General features: G+C 54.8%; 1 gene segment (V, D, J or C); it reads right to left on the bottom strand.

The window, feature by feature from the left end:
* Nucleotides 1-6,923: 6,923 nt before the first annotated feature.
* On the bottom strand, nt 6,924-10,115 carry LOC311175359 (T cell receptor alpha chain constant-like). The segment is given in 4 exons: nt 10,103-10,115; nt 9,560-9,811; nt 7,924-7,968; nt 6,924-7,030 (listed from the first exon to the last, which is right to left on the bottom strand).
* Nucleotides 10,116-10,375: the final 260 nt, after the last annotated feature.

The following is a 10,375-nucleotide window of genomic DNA, read 5'->3' as shown; positions in this document are numbered from 1 at the left end:
GAAAGGGCCCTAGAACCATTTAGGGTAATCTGGCCCGGGAGAAGATGGCTGCCACTGGGGGGGCTGCAGAGATCTGGCTCCAGGCTTTCAGGCCTGGGTCCTGCCAGGGACAAGGGGCTCTTGTGAAGCTAGAGAGGCCCCCAGAAGCCCCAGAGGGAAGTAAGAAAGGACAGTATTTAGGGATGATGCAGTGAAGGAGTCTCAGAGGCCCGGTGTGCTGTGGGGCCAGAGGGGGGCTTTTGTCAGAGCCTGGGCCTGAGGCCTTGCCAGTGCCTCCTGGGCCTCTAATTCCCCTCCATCACCTTCTCCCCATTCTCCCAGAAGCTGGGGCTGGGGCTGTGGGACAATATAAGATGCTATAGGCAGAAGCTCCTGAGGCACAGCAAAGGGAGAAATGGCTGCTTAATATGTGGAGGTGACACTCTGGGCTGGGAACCCCGAGTTCTCTTGGGCACCTGGCTAATGACAGCAGTCCTGCTTTCATCTCCTTCTGGAGGTGCAACGTGAAGGAGCCAAGGTCTAGGCATCCATCTGGGCATTCCCTTCCATTTGCATTTCAGTTCACTAAGCTCTTGACATTTTCTCTCTGGTCCCTTTGACAGCATCGAGAAGCAGGTGGGCCACTTATTTTTGTGCATGTGATTGATGAGAAATTGGGACTCAGAAAAGTTAAAAGCCCTAGGAGGGAAGGCTTGGGAGTGGCAGCAGCGAAGCTTCCAGGTATCAAGGGGCTCTCTCCTGACTTCTGACTCCTCTCCAAACAGTAACCCCAAACGCCATCATGCACTTAGGGTCACTGACACTCCTTTCAAGCCCATGTTCTCAATGGACTGGTAACTCCTAGAGGACACAAAGTGGGTCTGCACTTAACAGGAAGAGCACTCATTTGGGATATAATTTACATGAAGTGCTCAGGTCTTAGGTATACAGGTGGTGGCTATTGGCACGTGCATACACCTGTGTCATTCCCTGGACCAGGCTGGGGTACGTTTCCACCACCTCTGAAGAGTCCCCCATGTCCCTTTCCAGTCAGTCCTTCCAGTCCGAAGGCAGCTGTCATTTCGGTGGCCGGTGATTCGTTTAGCCTGTTCTGGAACTTGCTCTTGCAGAGTCACGCAGTTTGTGGAGACAGTCCCAGGGCCTGGCACAGTGTCTGGCACAGGGCAGGCCTGCAGGCCTGTGAAAGAAGATCTTGGTTCTCAAACGACCCCATGAGAGCTGGAGCCCGCTGGGAAATTGAGGCCTTGGGCCGTTGTGCCCTGCCCGGGCCAGTGAGTGGTAGATCCTAGACGGTGGATCCTGGACGACAGACAGCCCTGTCTCCCTGAGTCTGAATCCAAGGCTCTGCCTTCCTCCTCACCCCCGCCCCCACCCTCACCCTCACCCTGGGGTTCCACCCAGCCCCTCTTCTGGCTCCCAAATCTAGTGCCCGTGATCCCCGGGCAGGTGGCGCCCCCTGCTGTCTGCGGGGCTGACCCAGACCCTCTCCTCCACGGCACCCACCTGGGTCACACAGAGCCGAAGGCCGGCGCTGTGACCGGAGAAGGGCAGGGCCTCGAATCCCAGCATGAAAGTCATCTGCTCTTGTATTTCCCCCCGAATAAAGCTTTCCCTAAGTTTAGGGGCCTCTCCTTCCCCAGAATAAACAGAATGAGGAGAAGCGGCCTCTTTGGTGGAGCGCTGCTGCCCCCAGGTGGTTGGCTGCGGCCACTACCGCAGCGCGCCCGTCCAGGCCCGAAGGGTGCTTGCTGGGTCTCAGTTCTGGTTTCAGTTCTGTGGCTCCTCGACTCCTGCTCTTCTGAATCTTCTCCGCGAAGCCAGGGCATGGTCGGTCAGGGCCACCGCCAGCTCCTCCGCCTCGGCCTGGACTGGGGTTTCTTCCTCTGAGAAACGGCCACGGCCTCCGCTGTGTGTGGGGACAGACGTGGCTCCCCATACCTCCCGGGGAGGGTGGGCTGGACGTGAGGGCAGTTCCCGGGCGGCCATGAGGGTTTCTGTTACACAAGGGCCTGCCCTGTATTAAGCAAATGTTTAATCAGGTGAGAGCGAGGTTTGATCTCTGGGCTTGCTTGGGAAGGGGGGTAGAGGAGGGGCGGGGAGCGTCTCTGCAGAGGGGTGTGCGCACCTCCCCACCTGCTGCTGAGCGTGGGCGCAGCCCCTCCCAGCTCAGGGTCTTCCTGTCGCACCTGCTGTGGGTGGCGGTGTAACGGCCCAGCCCTGGCACGTGGCCTGCAGCGATGCTATCTCTAATTCAGTATTTTTAACTCTTCTTTCCAGAGGATGTGGCTTCTGCGGGAGAGCTTCAAAGGGTGCCCTATTTGCCCCTGTCAGCAACCATGATGTCATGGAAATGGGCGGGGAGCCACCCGAAGCCCCCAAACACCTGGAGGGAAGTGGGTTACTTTTTCCACTTCCTGTCCTACTTCTCTGGCTAGTGACTCAATGTCTGATCTATTTATTAATTTCAAAGTGAAGCTCTACGCAGACCCTGAGAGGGAACCTTGGGGGCGGGTGTGTCTGGCTGAGATAAGGTCTGAAAACCAAATGGCCTTGCCAGAGGCTGGGGCTGGCGGTCCTGTAGCCTTCTCAGCAGTCAGCGTCCCTTTAACGAGACCCACACGCTGGGTCTCCCCTCTTGCTCCCACCAGGCCCCCCTTCACCCAGAGAGAAACTCCTCCTCCCACACAGAAGGTGGGAGACCGGAGCGGGAGGAGGATGGATCATGTCCTTGGGCCCTGGCCCTCCATGTGGTCCTGGGCTGACTCGCCGGCCCGTGTGTGCTTTCCGGGGAGCTGGCCTCCAGCTGTAGTGGATAAGCGCCTGACTGGGGGTTGCAAAGCCTAGGGGCCATCACTCAGGTTTTGGCTTTTCCTGATAGTTTCTTGACAGGTTACTCTTAGCTCTTGGCAGAATCGTGAAGCAGTGGCTCACCCGTCTCTTAGAATCCCCATTTTCCTTTCTTGTGCGCTCCTTCTCCCCCTACTTGGCTGCCTCCCCAGTGCCTAATGGCACTCATCATTTACTCTGCTCATTCGCTGGTTAAGTGATACTGAGCATCTGCTGTGGGCCAGGCCCTGTCCTATGTCTGGCATTTGGGCCCCGATGAACAAGATGCACTTCCTGTTCCCAGGAGCTCTGAGTCCAGGGAAACTTCTTGCCAAGATGTTACCTGGTAACTAGGTGACACGTGTAAAGGACTTTGCATGTGACCTCAGGAGAGTTAGCGTTCATGGGTAGAACAGGAAAATAATCATCTCTCTGATTCTAGTGGCTGCCTCTGCAGGGGGATTCTCTGTTGGTGCTGAAGACCCTTCCCGGGTGTTCCTAAAGCATACACTGGCTTAGCCTAACTGCCTATTGACTGGCCCGTGATTTCTATTGCATTCAGAGGCAGGTCTCTTAGTGAAGTCAGAGAATCTTCTGGAATCTTAGGCTGAGACCCTTGGGATCCATTCTTCTGTCTTGAGGATTAGCCTAAACTTAGGCCCTTTGGGGCAGTAAGGCACCTGGCCAGAGAAATTCGTTGTACAACTGGCCTGGCGACAAGTTTCCTACTGGGATGGTGACCTTCCTTCCTCGGGGCTGGTTCCTCCAGTGGGTATAGGGCTCTTCAGGGCTGGCCTTCTTATGGCCTTGATGACAACATCTCAGGTTTCCTTTGCTGCCTCCTCCCTTCAGGCTGAGCAATGCCTGTCCCTTCCTGTGCTGGGGGCTCTGTGGTGGTGGCCTAGGCAGACCCTTCTACTGGGCACAGGTACCCTTCCCCAACCTTTATAGGACCATGGTAAATTCTGTGACACACAGTGGAGCCTGGGGCCAGACGTGAGGACAGAGGAGGTGAAGATGAGGGGAGTCAGCACTACCCCCTGATGCACTCCCTCGCTCCTGGTCTCCCCTCTGACTCGGCACTAATTGGCTTTAGTTCTTAATAGCCTCAGACTTGAGGGCAGGCTCTTGCCCTGGTTTGAGATGGAAACTTCTCAGGGGCAGTGCTGACTCTGCTTTCCAGATGGCTTGTGGCCTGCCAGAGCCCTTGTCAGCTACTCCTCAGCTTAGACTGGCCAGTAAGGAGGAGGCTGGGTGGATCCCCAGCCACAGCTGAAGTCCCCAGGTGGCTTTAAGGGTTCAGTGACCAGGGAGGCTGCCATCTGAGGGCCCTGGCTGGCTTGGCCCCACAGGCTCCTTGTCATCCTCATTTGGGACTCTTCTGAGGCCTTGGAGGCCTCTCTCTGTTCCTTTCACTGCCTTCCAGGGTCCCTGCTCCTGTCCCCTGTCCCAGGCCCTCATTCCTATCTGCTTCCACATCTCTGGAGCCAGCTCTCAGGAGCAGAGCTGCCGCCCTGCCACCCACACGTTCCCGCCTGGATCTTTCGAAGACCGAAATGAATTACCACTTTAGGAGGAAAAAAAGACAAACTAATTTGCCCTAAGTTTTTAACAGTTGATAAAGGCTTGCTCTACTAACACTCCCGGGGGCATTTTCATTTAATTTGGGGAAGACAATGCTTTAATTAAAAGAAATCCCCAATGTGAAATCTCTGGCATGTGTCAGGCTGATGAGGAGGCAGTTCTGAGTTCCTGTAGGTGGCAAACCACCTTTGGGAAGGTGGCACACTCCCAACCCCCCACCCCCGGCCCCCGGCCCTCCATGTGTGAGGATGACCAGATTTCCACAGAGCCCTTTCCTGTTAGTATCTTTAAAGGGACTTGTGTTTAGACTGCAGTGAAAGAAAGACCAGGGGGTTCTGTGACTCGCCTCGGCAGAGCTGACCAGGACATGGCCGTGCTTCTTGGTGCCATAGGGTCAGAGACGCATGGAGCTGGAGGCAGCTGCCAGTCTCACCTGACATTTATAGGGGGTGGCCCTGGAGCTCCTGGAGGGCAGGGGCCTGCCTGGGGCACCCTGCAAAGAAGCAGGTCTGGATTGTAGCTGGAAGGATTTCCATGTTTCTGCTTGGTATGGTCCGAGACACACAGGTGAACTGTGGAGGCATTTGGGGAGAGGACTGGGCCCACCCTTGGACTGGTAGACACCCTGCTTTGGTCTCGAGTTATCGTTAGGTCGAGGGGTCTCTGGGGTCGAGCATCAATGACTCCAGGAAAGGTGCATGGGCAGCAGGAGGCTCAGGAGAAACCCAAGAGCCCCAGAGAATCACGTCCCGTCCTCTGGGCCATACCTGAGGCATCTGGGTCTGAAGGGAAAGAGTTCATCTCCCTTTTCCTCACCCTCCCATCCAGGATGGTGGGGTATAAAATCTGGCTAGGGTCACAATTCCCACCTCTCTGCCCCCACTCCTGGACTGGGCATCCCAAGGGGCTGGACATTGGGTCGGGACTTAGAGAGTTGAGTGTGTGTGGTCCCAGATGTGAGTCTGTGGGACAATGCACAGTTTTAACAGGAATCCAGTCTGAAAGGAAATCTTCCTGGAGGGCAGGAGACTGTGGGTGGCATTTGGGGGACACGTCCTGTGTGGTCCCTGTCTGCCAAGTCTCAACGATAGGCCATGACCACCCGTGTACACGGGCCTCCTGCTCTGGGTGGCGCAGGGAAGTGGCATGCAAACAGAAGATAGGGGCCCGAGCTTTTAAGTGGGTTTTCCTGGCCCCCAGCTCAAATGGAATTTTAAAAAGTTGACTTAAGCAGCTGTGGGTTAGGTTCCCCGAGCGGCATCGTGGACGAATGTCTTGGTCTCTTTCTGCCCGGCTTGGGATCGACAGCAAGCAGAAAATGACCCCACCTGAACCCAGTCAAACAGAAGCACAGTCTCTGCTCTTCCAAATGGCTTTTAATGAAGTGAGGGCAGCGGGCTGTACAGCGTGGCTCAGATACACAGCAAAGCAGGCCTCGAGAATGAGATCATCTCCCCCGCATCTTGGGGAAAGGGTGATATGTATTTCTTATGAACACTATTTAAAAATATAAACTGCTCACAACATTCTGCAGGAGCTGGAGCCTGGGAGGACCCACTGGGGGGCCATCATCCCAGGGGCCCCAGAGGCAGTCTCTGGGGGAGGGCTCGGGAGGTTCTCCACAGCGAGGAGAGACAGCAGCCGCCTCCGCCTTTGCGGGGAATGTCAGGCAGTGACAAGCAGCAATGAGGGAAGAGAGGGGGTGGCGGCAGAGTTTGGCAGCTCCTTGGCATCTTGATCACAAATATCCCATAGGATCCAGTTGGTGGCGATGCCAGTGGGCCAGAGGGGCAGAGGGAGCCTTCTCCTCTGGGGAGTGGGTAGAGCGCACCTCTGCTTGAAGACGGAGAGGAGAGATGTGAGGAGCAAGGAGCTGGGAGCACGGGGCTCTCACAGTCTTGGTGACCTGGGAGGAGAAAGGCGAGAGGTCAGGCTGGATGCTGAGGAGACCCGGGCAGTGAGGGATGTGATGGGGTTGCCTGCATCTGCAGAGGAACCCAGATTTTTTTTTGATGGTGGTGGCATGGGGTGCACATGTGTGCAGTAAGGCCAGGAACGCTGGGGTGAGGGGCATGGAGATGGGGCCAGGAATTGGCTGGCGTCCCAGGAGTACACAGCGCCTGACGAGGACATGCAGGAAGGAGTGGGGCTTCAGGTTTGGCAGTGAAGGGGGTGCCGCAGGAGGCGTGGGTGTGAATGGACTCCCATCCTGGGTTTCTCTTACTGCTCTGCTCTTGAGCTGGCGTGGCCTTCATGTTACTTGGCCTCAGCGCCTTCATTTCCAAAATGAGGATACCTTAACCTTTCAGGCGTGCCCTGGCGCAACTGGGTGGCTGAAAGTTCCAGGCCACTGTTAGTAACAAGAGGGACTCCAGTAGGGAGAAGACGCAGGAGTTTGGCCAGCCTGGATTTAGGGCCTGAGGGCAAGGCCCTGGGGGACACGTGCCTTCAGAGCTTGGGGACCCAGCCTGAGACCCTCGCCCTGCCCGCAGCAGCCGAGCTAGGTGCTCACCTCAGCTGGACCACAGCCGCAGAGTCATGAGCACATTGAACCCGACCATCTTCAGGAAGACGACTCGGAGCCCGGTCACTAACAGGTTCTGGTTGTTTAGGTACATGTCTGTAAAACCAGGGGACCACAAAAGTTACAGCTTGTGCCTCTGTGTCTGCACAGCCCCCGAGGTCATGCCTAGCACTTTCCCCAAAGCAGGGTGGGCTTTAGTTCCTGACCTGCCTTTCCCCTTGAGCTTCTGTGCATTTTTCCTCATAACACATTTGTGCATCCCTCAGGGTAATAGTATTTCATTTCAAAAGGGACATATTAGATACACTTAGTCCTTATTTTAGTTCTGAGCCCCTCAGGGGATGGGGAGGGGGTGGGTGCTCAGAACTTATCACAGGCCCTTGTGTCTGGGCCCCTTCACAGGAATCCAGGGGAAGAACCACAGAAGTATGAATCAGTCAAAATGACTCAAATGGAGATGAATATGGGCCCAAGAGAGGTGGGAGGGGTGTGTGTGTGTGAATGGGTGGGGGGCCCTTGAGAGACAAAATCACTGTCTACATAGATTGTGCTGCTTTTCTAGCAAGAAAACAAAACTCCCTGGTTACTGAGGGCCGAGGGGTGTCTTCAGGGCGACCTGGGTAGTTTAGGGCCATGCGTAAGCCAGTCAAAGTCTCACGATGGGCCGCCCAGAAACTATCTTAGCCTCTCCTGATGGCGGAGCCTGGGAGTGAGTCATTGGTGTCATAAAAGTAGAGATTCATCTCCAGAATAAAAGCACGCACCTTCAATTTCCTTAGAATGGAAAAAGAAAGTCAGACACCGAGAGGACTTTGAGGATTCAAGAATGATGCCAGGGAGCTCTGAGCAGGGCTGCGCTGCTGTTTCTGTGGCTCATAACTTCAGTCCTAGATACACAAATTCCTTCCTCCCTCCCCTTTCCAGTTAGGGTTACTGTGGGTTTGCCCCCTCCCCACTCCTGTCTGAAGCCAGATAGACCCCTCTCTTACCTGTCTCAAAGCCTTCCTCTATTAATGTGGCATTGCAGAAATTTTCTAAAAGGAGAAACAAAGACATTTTCTTAGATCCAGGATGTGCCAACTCTGCAGCCCATATTGCCTAGGAATTGGGTGGTGAGAGCTACAGCCTGCGTGCAAGCTGTGCGTCCGCACACAAGCGCTTCTTCACAGAGTGATCTGGAGGGAACTCGTTGTAGGTGGGCGACTGCTGGGGAGAGCCACTGGGCCTGGCCGGACCACTGGGCCTGGCCAGACTGACACCCAGGCTTCCAGGCGCCACTTCATTCACATGACAAACATGGGTTGTGCAATATACAACATCCCAGGACACAAAGACAGAAGGATCCATCAGACACAGACACTGCCCCTGGGTAGGTTCCCACCTGGGGCTATATAGGGGCAGTAGGACATACATGCTTGCAAGATACTTCACGGGTCCCCAAATGTTTTGATCCCTGCACTCCACATTTGTTCCTTTTTTCTCCATCTCAGTAAGCAGCTATCGTTGACTCAGCTGCTCAGGCATAAAATCCTGATGCCTTCCTTGAGTCCTTCCTTCATTTCCTTCTCATCTCAGTATTTTGAACACCAAATACTGGTGTCCACTCGGCTCCCCCCGCTACCACCTGCCTGGGTAGCCCACCATCACCTCCCTGCTGGGACAGAAGCCTTCTGGCTGCCACTCTTGGCTCTTATAATCCATTCCCCACTCAGCAGTCAGAGCACTCTTTTAAAAAAGTAGCTTAGATGGCATTCCTCTGCGTAGAACCAATCGGTGGCTTCTCACTGCCCTTAGGCAAGTGTCTGCCCGCTCCTGACACGTGAGGCCGTGGGACCTGGCCACACCCGCTTCTGTCTCATTTCCGGGTGCTCTTCCCCTTTCCCACTGTGCTCCTGTCTCAGGCCTCCGCTCCCCTCTTTCCGCGTGGTGTGGCTTGGACCTTCTTATTCTCTGAGTTGCTCAAACAACCTTTCCCTATAGAGTTCTTCCACGACTCTAGCCTTAAAATAGCTACTTCTTCAACTCCAAGTTAAAGCACATATTACAAGCTGCGATCCAGAGTTCCCTTGGCTCACGAGTGGCTTCTCCAGACTAGACTGGAGCTTACTCAGGGCAGAGCCCCTCATCTGACTAGTTTGCTCCTGCAGTCCAGTGACCAGCATGCTGTACATGCACAATCAACTTTAGCTGAATGAATGAGTGATTGACTGAGGGAGGTTAAGAAAGTCCTTTTGGGTAGGAGCGGGAGGGACGCATTGTGGAGAAGGCCTTAGAACAGGGCCTGGAAGACCAGTAAGGGGCACACAGCTCAAGCAGAGACAGAGCCCAAACTCTAGGTTCTAGAGAACCTAGCATGGGTGAAGCTGAGGCTGGGCCAGTGCCCCCTCCTGCCTCTTTCTCCCATTGATTTTTTGTCCAGGACAGGACAAAAACACAAAGCAGGGCAGGATGGGGCTCACTGGTGCTCAGTAAAAAGGAGGTGAGAGGCTGATGAGGTAAAAAGGCAGATGAGAGGCTGAGATCACCAATATGACTGGCTCTTCGATACCCCTGACCTGAGCCCAGGCAGAAGCAGAGCCCTAAAGCCAGGACACTGAGCTCGCAGGGACATGAGGCCGTGCTCACCTGGGTTGGGGTGGAACTTGTAGTCAGGGAAATTTCCACAATCCAGCGGACCTGTGTGGTTCCAGGCCACGGCTCCGTTACTCTTGGACCCTGTGCTCAGCATATCCAACACAGTTGGTTTCGTCCCGTAATTCTTGCCCTCCTTGAACAGTGATTCGTTTTTGTTAGAATCAAAATCAGTGAAAAGGCAGAGGGTTTTGCTGGATTCGGTGTCTTTCAGCTGGTACGTGACATTTTCAGGGTTCTTTATAACTGTGGAGCAAGAAGATGAGGGTTAGGAGATGCTCTTGTTTTTGACTTTGTCCCAACCCGAGCCTGGGCCCAGATGTCAGCGATGGGCAAGAGCAGGCCTGTGGGGCTGACAAAGCTCATGCTCAGGCTTTACACGGGAAAGGGTGTTTTAGAAACTAGCCGCTCGCAGCAGGCTGGGACTCAGGGACAGGCAGAGGCCGTGGGTGCTGGCCAAGAGCTCAGCTCTCGGTGAATGCTCTCTGCAGGGCCCCGTCTTTCATTTGAAGAAACCAGACATGCAGCGTTCCTTACGGATATTGCTCATTCTTCTACTTAATAGGAATTCTCCAGGACCTCAGCAGGCCTGGCAAACAACAACATTACTCTGGCAGGACAAGTAAGCGCAGAGAAAAAACTCAGCCAAGGAAACCAACCATATATCTTGGAACCTGGGGTGGCCTCCCCCACTCAGGCTGGGCATCGACAAGGTTGAGGGAGTTGATAGGCTGCCATTAAGTCAGAAGATTGGTGTGTGTGCCCCTGTCAGTTCTCTCATTGGTAAAGTCCTAGACTATCGATCAAAAC

This window comes from Talpa europaea (assembly GCF_964194135.1).
Source record: "Talpa europaea genome assembly, chromosome: 8".
Taxonomy (NCBI): domain Eukaryota; kingdom Metazoa; phylum Chordata; class Mammalia; order Eulipotyphla; family Talpidae; genus Talpa; species Talpa europaea.
This window is presented reverse-complemented; position numbering and strand designations above follow the sequence as displayed.